Source organism: Nicotiana tabacum, chromosome 13 (genome assembly GCF_000715075.1).
Source record: "Nicotiana tabacum cultivar K326 chromosome 13, ASM71507v2, whole genome shotgun sequence".
Lineage (NCBI taxonomy): Eukaryota > Viridiplantae > Streptophyta > Magnoliopsida > Solanales > Solanaceae > Nicotiana > Nicotiana tabacum.
The window spans coordinates 29,370,020-29,381,713 of NC_134092.1; positions in this window are offsets into that span (position 1 = coordinate 29,370,020).

Below are 11,694 nucleotides of genomic sequence, written 5' to 3' on the forward strand. Positions count from 1 at the left end.
CACTAATTCACCGCTCACTAAGATCGCACCAAGGTTTCGTTATTCATAATCCCACCTTTAAACCCTCCGTATTGATTCCTCACATACGTTAGGAGTGATGTTGTTCAATAACTATCTAAATATGTACCCTTTTCCGAGCAATACATACTAAATAGGCACAATCAATTGATGGCCATTCAATCAACAACAATAAACATGTAGTTAAACAAGTAGAGAAATCCAACGGCTCAATTATATAAAATGCAACAGAAAAATCATCCTTCAAAAGGTTCCATCAAACCCTAGATGAGAAATTTTAGGTACTCATAACCATAATAACAATCATGATAATAATTGAAAGCATTAAAATACAGATTAAGGAAGAACAGAAGAGAAAATTCTTGTGATTCGTTGCTTCCTAGTGTTCTCGTAGCCTTCTTGCCTCTCCAATAATATCTCCCCTCTAAGAAATAGGTTTAGAACCTCTTTTATATATGTTGGGGGCGTGTAGGGTTGAAACTACTAAGTCCTAGCCAAATTAGGACGAAATCCGCCCTTAGCCGTCTCGCTTGGCACCTAGCGCCAATCAGGACGCCGAAATTTTCCAATATTCTACCTTTGGCTATACGACCTGACCGGTCGTTTTGAGCTCTAGCGCACCGTTCGGCTGTTTGAGGCCTTGAGTAGTTTCACTTCAGGTATTATGACTTGTACGTGTGGTCGGAATTGAAATTCGGGAAGTTCAAAGTTGATTTGGAGAGAAAATTCTAATTCTTGAAGCTTTAAGTTGGAAGAGTTGGCTAAGAATTGATTTTTGATTAAACGACCTCGGAATTGGGATTGGAAGGCTCCAACGGGTTCGTATGATGATTTTGGACTTGTGCATATGTCCACATCGGGTTTTGGATGACCCAAGAGCATTTTGGTGCCTATTGTGGAAAGTTGGCATTTTGGAAGAATTTCATAAATTTAGGTTGAAGTGTATTTCAATGTTATTGGGAGTACGCCCGGATGTGGATTTGGAGGTTCGTAAGTCATTTCGAGGTCATTTGGCGAAAGTTGGAAATTTGAAGGGTTTTGAGAAGTTTGACCGGGAGTGGACTTTTTATTATCGGGGTCGGATTCCGATTCCGAAAGTTGGAGTAAGTCCGTAGTGTCGAATGTGACTTGTGTGCAAAATTTGAAGTCAATCAAACGTGATTTGATAGATTTCGGTATCGAATATGGAAGTTCGAAGTTCTAAAGTTCATTAAGCTCGAATTGGGGTGCGAATCATGATTTCGATGATGTTTGATGTGATTTGAGGCCTCGAGCAGGTCCGTGTTATGTTATGAGACTAGTTGGTGTGATTGGATGGGGTCCTGGGGGCCCCGGGTATGTTTCGGGATGGTTTCAGACCAAGTTGGGCTGAGTTGCTGCTGCTGATATCTAGTTCTTGTTTCATTCTTTGCGAACGCAAAGGAGTTCACGCGTTCGCGAATAAGGTTTTGATTGGCTTCTGATTTGTGCTTCGCGTTCGCGATTGGGTCATCGCGTTCGCGAAGGGGAACTGGCCCATGAGAGTTTAGACCTTCGACTTCGTGAAGGGTGCAACGCATTCGCGATGGGTCGCCTGGTTAAGCAACGCGTTCGCGAGCTGGGTCTCGCGTTCGCGAAGGGTAATTTTGGAGCTGGAGCTGGTATTACTTCGCAAACACGAGGGGCTTGCCGCGTTCGCAAAGAAGTTTGCCTGGGCAGTGAGGTTTTAAAAAACGGGAGTTTGGCCATTTTCATTTCATTTTCCTCCATGGGACTAGTTTTGAGTTTCATACAAGGTTTATACATAGATTTAGGCATGAAAATTTGTGAAAATTTGAGATTTTGAAGGAAAACCTAGAAATTTATATTTTGGGATTTTGACCACGAAATTGGATATGGAATTGGGAATAAATTATATATTTGATTTCGTGGTGTTATGGGTAAAGTTCATCTTCAAAAAATTTCGGAATCCGGGCACGTGGGCTCGAGGGTTGCTTTATTGACTTTTCGAGCAGAGTTGGGAATTTGTTTAAATTGATTTGTTATGAGTATTATAGTATATTTTTATTGGTTTGCACATTGTTTGACTAGTTTTGGAGCGACGGGCACCACTTTGAGGTGTTAGAGCGACGTTGGAGCCGGTTACGGAACTTCAGAGTGAGGTAAGTCTCATGTCTAACTCTGTGAGGGGGAAACTACCCCTAGGTGTTATATCTAATATGTGTAACATGATGCGGGGGTTATGTACGTACGAGGTGACGAGAGTCCGTACGTAGCTAGATTCATGTTATTGTCCGGGTAGATTTAGGTTCACACCATGCTACACTTGCACTATAGAGATTATCTCTGCTCGTTTAATTCTTTTATTTCGCATTATGACTTGAGACTAGACATGCGTATAGTGATAGACTCATTATTGTAGAGACTTCACGAGTTTCATGATTAGTCACGAAATAATTGTACTCCTCTTATGAAATTGTGTCCGTGATATATATATATATGTATGTTTCATTGAAAGGTTTTTCGTTAAAGTAATTAAACTCACACGTTTATTCGTGAGTGGTGTCAAGGACCCGTTAAATCTTCTTACTCTAATGGGATAGTGTCGTTCGCCTCGGCAGGATTTATGTACCACACTCTAATGAGATCGGGCCGTTCACCTCGGCCGGATTTATGTACCACACTCTAATGGGATCGGGTCGTTCGCTTCAGCAGGATTTATGTACCATATTCTCATGGGAGTAGGCCGTTTGCCTCGGCATGTTAATAGATGCATCTATGGTTCGTGCCGTTCGACCCTCAGCAGTGCACGGATTATGATGGGATCGGGTCGTACGCCTCGGCATTTCTATAAAATATCCTCATGAAATCGTGCGTAACATTTGGAAAGAAGCCAGTGTATCTGTGAGTTCTTCTTGATTTGAAGTATAACGACCCATTTTGGTGAGGTCCACTATATATTTATATATATGCTCCGGTTGACGAGGAAATTTGCTAATTGAGAGCTTGGGCCTATTGTAAAGAGAATAATTGTACCACGTATTTATACTTGTTTATTTTATTTATTTACTCTGCCTCATATTTGTTCACCTCTTTACTGTACCTGATATTATTGGACGGCTAGTGAGCGACGATGTCAACCCCTCGTCACTACTCCTCCGGGGTTAGGCTAGATACTTACTGGGTACACGTTGATTTACGTACTCATACTACACTTGTTGTACATTTTTGTGCAGGTACTTTTATGTCTGTTGGTCCTTTGGGCATGGAGGCACGGATGATGCGGGGACTTGCCGCAAGCTGCATTTCAGGTTACGATCCACAGTCAGCAGAGTTTTCTCCAGGGTTATTTGTACTTTTCCTGTCTAATTTGTATTCCGGACAGATGTTATATTTTATTTTACTTCTTAGTTGATGTTCATGCACTTGTGACACCGGGTTTTGGGGGTACTTATGAGTTGTTCAGTATTGTAGTTGGGAAAATATTATCATTTACTCTGTAAATTTTATTTCTGATTATTTAATTGAAGGAAATTTACGATTTCAAAAGTACTAAAATGAGTAATTAAGTTAAACTTTTATTGTTGGCTTGTCTGACAGTGGTGTTAGGCGCCATCACGACCTTTAATGGATTTTGGGTAGTGACATTGTCATTTTGGTTGGTGCCTGGCACCAACCTGGGCACCAAAATCATACTCTCTTCAGATTCTTCTGTTTTTACTTCACTTTTCATGCAAGCTTGTCAAATCACTTCAAATTGACTCCTACACATATAAACACTATTATTAAACTCGAGTCACAAATATTTACACCAAAGTTAACAACATTGAGGTATAATGCAAGGCAAATTACATGCGAAAACATGGATTTTTAGCCTAACATCACCACCCCACACTTAAGCTCTTGCTCGTCCTCGAGCAACCTAAAACCTTTCTAACCAAACAATTCACGCAAGACATCATACAATGGAGGAACATTTGGCAATTCAACACATTACACCTATGACCATGGTTGATACCTACAATTAAGTCCTTGCATACACATTCATACCTTTCCCAACTTTCACATGCGGGAATATTAGTGACAATTAAAAACACTCAAACAACATGCCTATAACCACCCAACCTCAAAGACCGACTCGTCGCCAATAAGCACTCTCAACTCGTGCACTCACCCAATAAGAGATGTTTATTAACGTCAGTTATCCGTCATGGAATCATGTGCCTACCAAAGAATATGAGGGTATTTTGTCCCCACATTCAAATATGTATTTGAATATAAATTAAGGACATCACATATATGAACAAAGAACGACTCACTCTCACAAAGAAATTTATGTGCATTCCGCGGTTGTACCATAGGCTTGCCCGTGGTGTATATCTCCACTAATCTAAGCTCGCAAAGTCTAAGATCAATTAGGTCTTTACGAGTTGTAATGTAGGCTAAAGAACGGGTAGGATATATTTTTGGATATAGTGACTCACCCTCCTAAGCACCTTAATACACTACACTTAACTTTCCACTACACACTTTTCATGACCAATTCAAGCAATACCACAAAACCATATACAACTTGGCCCTTTTCTTTAAGCACAACTCTGCATTCACTAGCCCGAATCCTGATGAATAAGAGGTATATTTTCTATCTACTATTTTTTTTCTCTTTTTTTTCTTTCTATTTTTTATTTTTATTTTTGTATTTTCTTTGCTTTTCTTTTTCTTTAACACTCTCCACAATTTTAGGTTGCCCGACTAATGATCTTCCAAAACATACATGCATCTTTTGACCTTTCTATAGTTCTACTTAAAAGCTATCCCAACTCTCACCTTACTCTTCTAGCGACTTAAGTGCGCTCGGAGGTAAATGTTCAACAAGATTTAATTAAGGACAAAAAGGGAATTTGATTGTAAAGTGGGTGCCAAAGAAAAGGCTTATAGGCTCAAATGGGCTATCTAAGGATAATTTAATTTATGGTGGCGTAATAGCTCAATGGACAATCAAAGAAATACCTAAATCATCTCCTAGACTCCCAAAGCTCACTTATTTCGCTTCGACTAACAGACATGGCAAGTTCTAGACAAACACAGGATAACATAGAATGTAATCAAAACGTCACATCACACATTGCACATGACCCCAGTCAGACGGTTCCATTTCAACTCTCAAGTTTAGGCAAGTAATCACAAAGTCAAGAAGTATTAAGCAATAAAGCACTACATGAACAATGAGTCAAGTAACTGAGAGAAAGCGTCACAGACAGGCTATTCAATCTTTCACAGCATCAAGTATCATTAAAACATGATAGAAAGGTAATTTACATGCTAAGGCCTAACTATGTTAGCATCAACAGGTCAAAAGGCACATAAGAGCACTCAAGTTTTCTTCCCTCGATTTCCTAAAAATAAAAAGAAAAAAAAAACAAAACTACCCGGTTCAAGTTACATCCTCGAAAAAAGAACCGATGCCAAAATAAAAATCAAAGGGGATTATTATCTACCAACGACTAAATAAATAAAAAATATCCCTCAAGAAAGCTGTCCAAGTGATCCATCGTCAGGAAAAGTCCAAAGAATTATTCTTTTAGTTAAACTAACACAATTAAAATATCATAGAAAATTACCTAAATAATCTCCTTACCCCACACTTAAAATTGTGCATTGTCCCCCATGCACACCATAAATAACAAGAGGGTGACAGAAACTCCCTCGTAGGACAAAGGCCGAAGCATCAGCAACTCATGGATACTCAGACTTCTCCCAAGCTTAGTCCTTCGTGCGGGTACCTCACACTTAGTTCCAACCATCTAGTTTACTTTTGCTTTCTTCCAATGGATTTATTTTCCATGCTCCTATAAAATAAAAAAAACTACAATACAAAAATAACACAATGAAAAAAATAAACAAATAAAAAAAACTAAAAAAAAAGCAGTTAAGTTGGGTTGCCTCCCAACAAGCGCCTAATTTAACATCGTGGCACGACGTGAATCACTTTCTGCCTCCACTTCGAACTTATGAATTGGATCCCAAGTTTTGATTCTGCTTTATGATCATTCTCTTGGGATGGTGTAAATTCTTGCAAACTAAAAATTAAATGATTCTTTATGCACTTTTTGGCTTTCAACCGAGGAGTGCGACCTTGCCTAGATGGGCTTAAAATTTTCAGAATGTAGGGCTTATCTACCCATTCCTTTGACTCTTGTATTGGCTCATACAAGTCAATTTCCATTTCACCATCCGGACGCAATGTAGAGAAGTATTTGGAATGAGGTCCAACACGCTCAAATACTTGAACTTCGAGATGTTCAACATCCTCTACACCAATGACACTAGAGTCAACTAAATATTTATCCTCAATGTCCTCGGTTGACTCTAGTATCACGCATTCAACATCAGCATCCTCAAATTCTAGTTGGCTAGGTTGTTGGTGTTCTACTCTGATCTCCTCTATCCGAGTGCCAACTGCTGACTCTAATTCACATTGTTGTTTGCTACTATCCATCATATTGACTTGTTGAACATTCAAAGTTTCGACCACTTGACTCACTTGAGCCTTCAAGTTGTGAATAGTTGCCTCTTGCCTTAGTATCTGTAATTGTGTCTTATTATTTTGTTCCACAAGGCACATTAACATATCCTTGATCTCCTTTAGGTCAGCATCCCTAGGTTCTTTATTCCTAGTAACTTCACAAGTGAAAGTAGAACTATCATAATAAGGGGTGGGGGAGGATAAGAAATGTAAGCACAACCATAAAAGTGATCATCTTGACCACCACACATATCACACACATTCCACACATGAGATTGAGTTGGTGCACATAACTCACTCTCGGAAATATATTGATAATTTTGGCTCGAGTGGTTTCCTCCACAATATGCATGAGGAAGATCAAAAGTAGAATTGCCAACATGAAAACTCTCATAATTCCAAGATGCCATGTTTCTCAAATCAATCAGTAAAACTAAAATAAAAAAAGATTCAAATACTAAAAAGCAAAATCAGACTTTAAATCTAGTAATATGTACAGCTACAACTACACTGTTAGGTCCCCGGCAATGGCGCCAAAATTTGATCACGCCCAACTGTGCCTTATAAAAAGGACTAAGCGGTCGTTGCAAATATAATCCGATTTACAAGTCCAGAGTCGAATCCCACAGAGAACTAAGTCTTAACTATAGTTGTTCAATATTGCTAAGAAACATAAGTCCAAACAATTTTCTAATTATAAAGATTATAATATTTATTTCTAACTAATTAATTAACAACTATTATAAAGCAGTAAAATTATCACTAACAAGGATGAAATTTGAGACAAAACTAAGGAGGTCTAGAGTTATAATTTTTCCAATTGTCAGAATCCTTCCCGCTATGTTTTCTGTAATTTCGCCTAAGTATTCTCTACCGATTGTGAGTACTTCGGGTGTTGTAATTATCTTCCGAGCAGCTACTACAATTCACTAGATATATTCTTCCAAACTACACTAGCTGGAACTAATTCGCCACTCACTAAGATCGCACCAAGGTTTCGTTATTCCTAATCCCACCTTTAAACCCTCCGTATTGATTTCTCATATACGTTAGGAGTGATGCTGTTCAACAACTATCTAAATATGTACCCTTTTCCAAGCAATACATACTAAATAGGCACAGTCAATTGATGGTCATTCAATCAACAACAATAAATAAGTAGTTAAATAAGTGGAGAAATCCAACGGCTCGATTTTATAAAATGCAACAAAAAAATCATCCTTCAAAAGGTTCCATCAAACTTTAGATGAGAAAGTTTAGCTACTCATAACCATACTATCAATCATGATAATAATTGAATGCATTAAAATATAGATTAAGGAAGAATGAAAGAGAAAACTCTTGTGATTCGTTGCTTCCCAGTGTTCTCGTAGCCGTCTTGCCTCTCCAATAATGTCTCCCCTCTAAGAAATAGGTTTAGAACCTCTTTTATACATGTTGGGGGCATGTAGGATTGGAACTACTAAGTCCTAGCAAAATTAGGATGAAATCCGCCCTTAGCCATCTCGCTTGGCGCCTGGCGCCAATTAGGACGCCGAAAGTTTCCACTATTCTGCCTTTGGCGTTTTGGTTGGTGCCTGGAACCAACCTGGGCACCAACCTGGGCACCAAAATCATACTCCCTCCAAATTCTTCTGTTTTTACTTCACTTTTCATGCAAGCTTGCAAAATCACTTCAAATTGACTCCTATACATATAAACACTATTATTAAGCTCGAGTTATAAATATTTACACCAAAGTTAATAACATTGAGGTATAATGCAAAGCAAATTACATGCGAAAACATGGATTTTTAGCCTAACATCAGCTTATAATACTCCCAACCCTTATGGACGTATTTAGAGCAACAAATGCATATAAGAAACATTCATCTTGAGTCTTTTGTAATTTCACTACCAACCCCGAATAAGTCTCCAAAATATACAAGTAACTCGGCATGCGACTGTATGATTCAGCAGGATGACCTCTCAAAAATTGCATAGCCTTTTCCTTTGCTCTCCAAGCTTGCATGTACGTTAAGTTCACACTATATTCTGACAACATGTTTGTTTGTATGTCTTTTGGTGTATATATTATCTTAGTATCTGTATATTTTGGCACAACAATGCTGCCAACTACCATGGCAGTAGCTTTACGTTGTATAAATGTATTGTTCATCAATGAGCGTGTATGCATGCTGTTGAATTTTCTAACCTTAAATAGTGTTGATTCATTTATACTTGTGGACATAAAGTGCCATGTATAATTGTCACCGACACATATGAGGCAGTAGCTACAGAATTAAAATAATGATAATGTTATGAATATTTATCATGAAGACAGCAGGTTGTTGATGTACAATAAAATGTTCTAAACAAATTATATACAATTTATATACATAAAAATTACAACTTATAAATAATATGCTTATGATATATAAAATGTTCTTACCTTCTTGCACTAGACCTTTTCGCCCTAAACTGGAACTTATTCATGACAACATAGTGCTTCATACAACTGATAATTGTTTGCTTGTCTTGGTAAACTTGGCTTACTTTAATTTTTTTGGTGTATGTTTTGTGATAATTATACTTTCATACTCCACAATTATTGGGGATGTTGGCATATCAATCAACTTGTCTGCTTCTGATACTTCTCCAAATGTGTTATATTTGCTTGATAATTGTACCAGATTACTATTACCATAATCACAAATATATGCATTCATTTAAAAGTATAGTACTTTAAACTTTTGTATATTAAGGTGTTTAATATTTGAATGAAAAATGTGTATGAAATTGTATTTTTTTTTTGTTACAAAATTTACAGAGTAAACAAACTATGAATAATTTTTGAAATTGTAGTATTGTTCGAAATTTTCAGCAGAAATTACTATGTAACAGTTGTACTATAATTGTTTTTAGACACATGAATTTGGATTTTAACAGTTCTTAACAACTTTCATGTAGTAAATTTATAGAACAATTGAATTTACAAAAATACCAGGATGTAAAAAATAGTCCAAACCTGCAATTATGCTAGCATTCGAGGAACTCCACTCCAAATCGAAATCATTTACTGTTATACAAAGCGGATACATTCCTATATCTTTGTTATCCTTTTTCATCTCTATATACACTCGCACACCCATATCGTTGCGAATTTCCATTGGAGGACACCGTTCATTCACTCTATATTTGATCTCGATAATTTTTACAGAAGTATCTATCAATAGGTGTTCTGCAATTGCGGCATTCAAAGCACTATAAGTTGAATCTTCATTGATTATAATTCCGTCAACATCAAAATTTATATATCTTTCGAAGCTATCCCATTGACCATTGTGCTGAAGCATTATCGCTAATTTTGACATTGTAATTCAGTCGTATCCCCAAATTCAAGCTAGAAAAAACAGTTTCAGAATGATATAAAAAGTTTAGTGTAACGACCCAGTCAGTCGTTTTGAGAATTTAAGTCCCGTTCGACGGCATAAGGTCTTGCGCAGCTTCGTATTATGTGTATTGACTTGCGTGCGTGATTGAATTCGGTTATCAGATGATCCAGAGTGATTTGGGACACTTAGTCCCTAAAACGGAAGCTTAAGTCTTAGAATTTTTACCGTAGCCGGAACTTTGTGAAGACAACTCCGGAATGGAGTTCCTTCGGTTCCTATAGTTCTGTATGGTGATTTTGGACTTAGGAGCTTGTCCGAAAAATTATTTAGAAGTCCGTAGTGGAATTAGGCTTGAAATGGCGAAAATAGGAAGTTTAAGTTGGAAGTTTGACCGGGGAGTTGACTTTTTGATATCGGGGTCGGAATCCAGTTCTGAAAATTTTCATAGGTCCGTTATGTCATTTATGACTTGTGTGCAAAATTTGAGGTCAATCGGACTTGATTTGATAGGTTTCGGCGTCGAATGTAGAAGTTAAATTTTTTTAGTTTCATTAAACTTGAATTGGGGTATAATTCGTGGTTTAGCGTTGTTTGATGTGATTTGAGGTTTTGACTAAGTCCGCAATATGTTTTGAGACTTGTTGGTATGCTCGAACGGGGTACCGAGTGGTTCGGGTGAGTTTTGGGGTGGTTTCGGACCATTTCTAGATTATTTTTAGTTGCTGATTTTTGGCCACAGAGGTATGCATCGCGATCGCGGACAAACGGTCGCGATCGCGAAGAGCAATTTTGCTATTTCGACAATGTGAATCGCGATTGCGGAAGACTTTTCGCGATCGCGTAGAGGAAACTCCTGCCGCACTGACCCAACTTTGGAAGCTCATATCTCGCAATCTATAGGGAATTTGAAGATGATCTAAAAATAAAAGTTGTAGCCCTTTGTATCTAGTATTCATAAAGGTAAACCATTTGTCATTTGGAGGTGTATACAAAGAGTTATGGTGGATATACTATAAGCTATCTGGGAAGAGTTTGGAAATCTCTATTGCATAGGGATAGTTTTGGAAGCTTATATCTCGGAATATATAAGGAATTGGGAGATGAGAAACAAATAAAAGTTATAGTCCTTGGAGTCTAGTTTTCAGAAAGTTAAACCATTCATCATTTGGAGTTTTGTACAAAAGGTTATGACTATTAACTTTTAAGGGCAAATAAACAACTTCCAAGTCCCAATCCAACAACAATGGAGACCTTAAAATAATCAAGGAAATTGAAATTCTCACACTTAAGGTAATTGGAGTGTTGGAAACAATCAAAGCAATTGGAATAACAACAACAATCAAGGCAATTGGAGTAGAGGCGATAATCAAGGGAATTGGCATAGCAACAATAACCAAAGAAATTGGGGAGGTAACAATCAAGGCAGGTGGAATAACAATCAAGTAAATCGGGGGTCGGGTTCTCAAAGGCCCCCCGATGTATCAACAACCGAGCAACCCACCTCCTTATCCTTCTCACGGTCCTAGTTCTTCTAACAATGATGTTACACCATGTGCGTCCCAAGGTGACGTATAATGAATATGAGACTTGTTAATAATTATTTAAATGATTTTAAAGTCATAATATGACTATATATGATGTTTGGATAGAAAATATTAAGTTTGGGAAAAATCGAATTTAAGTTGCAGAAAAACCGACTAAAGATTTGCCTTATAACAGAGCTTTTTGAGAAATGAATTTCGTGTACTATATGAGGTATTTTTGGGACATATTATATACAAAATTTAAGGTCTTGCG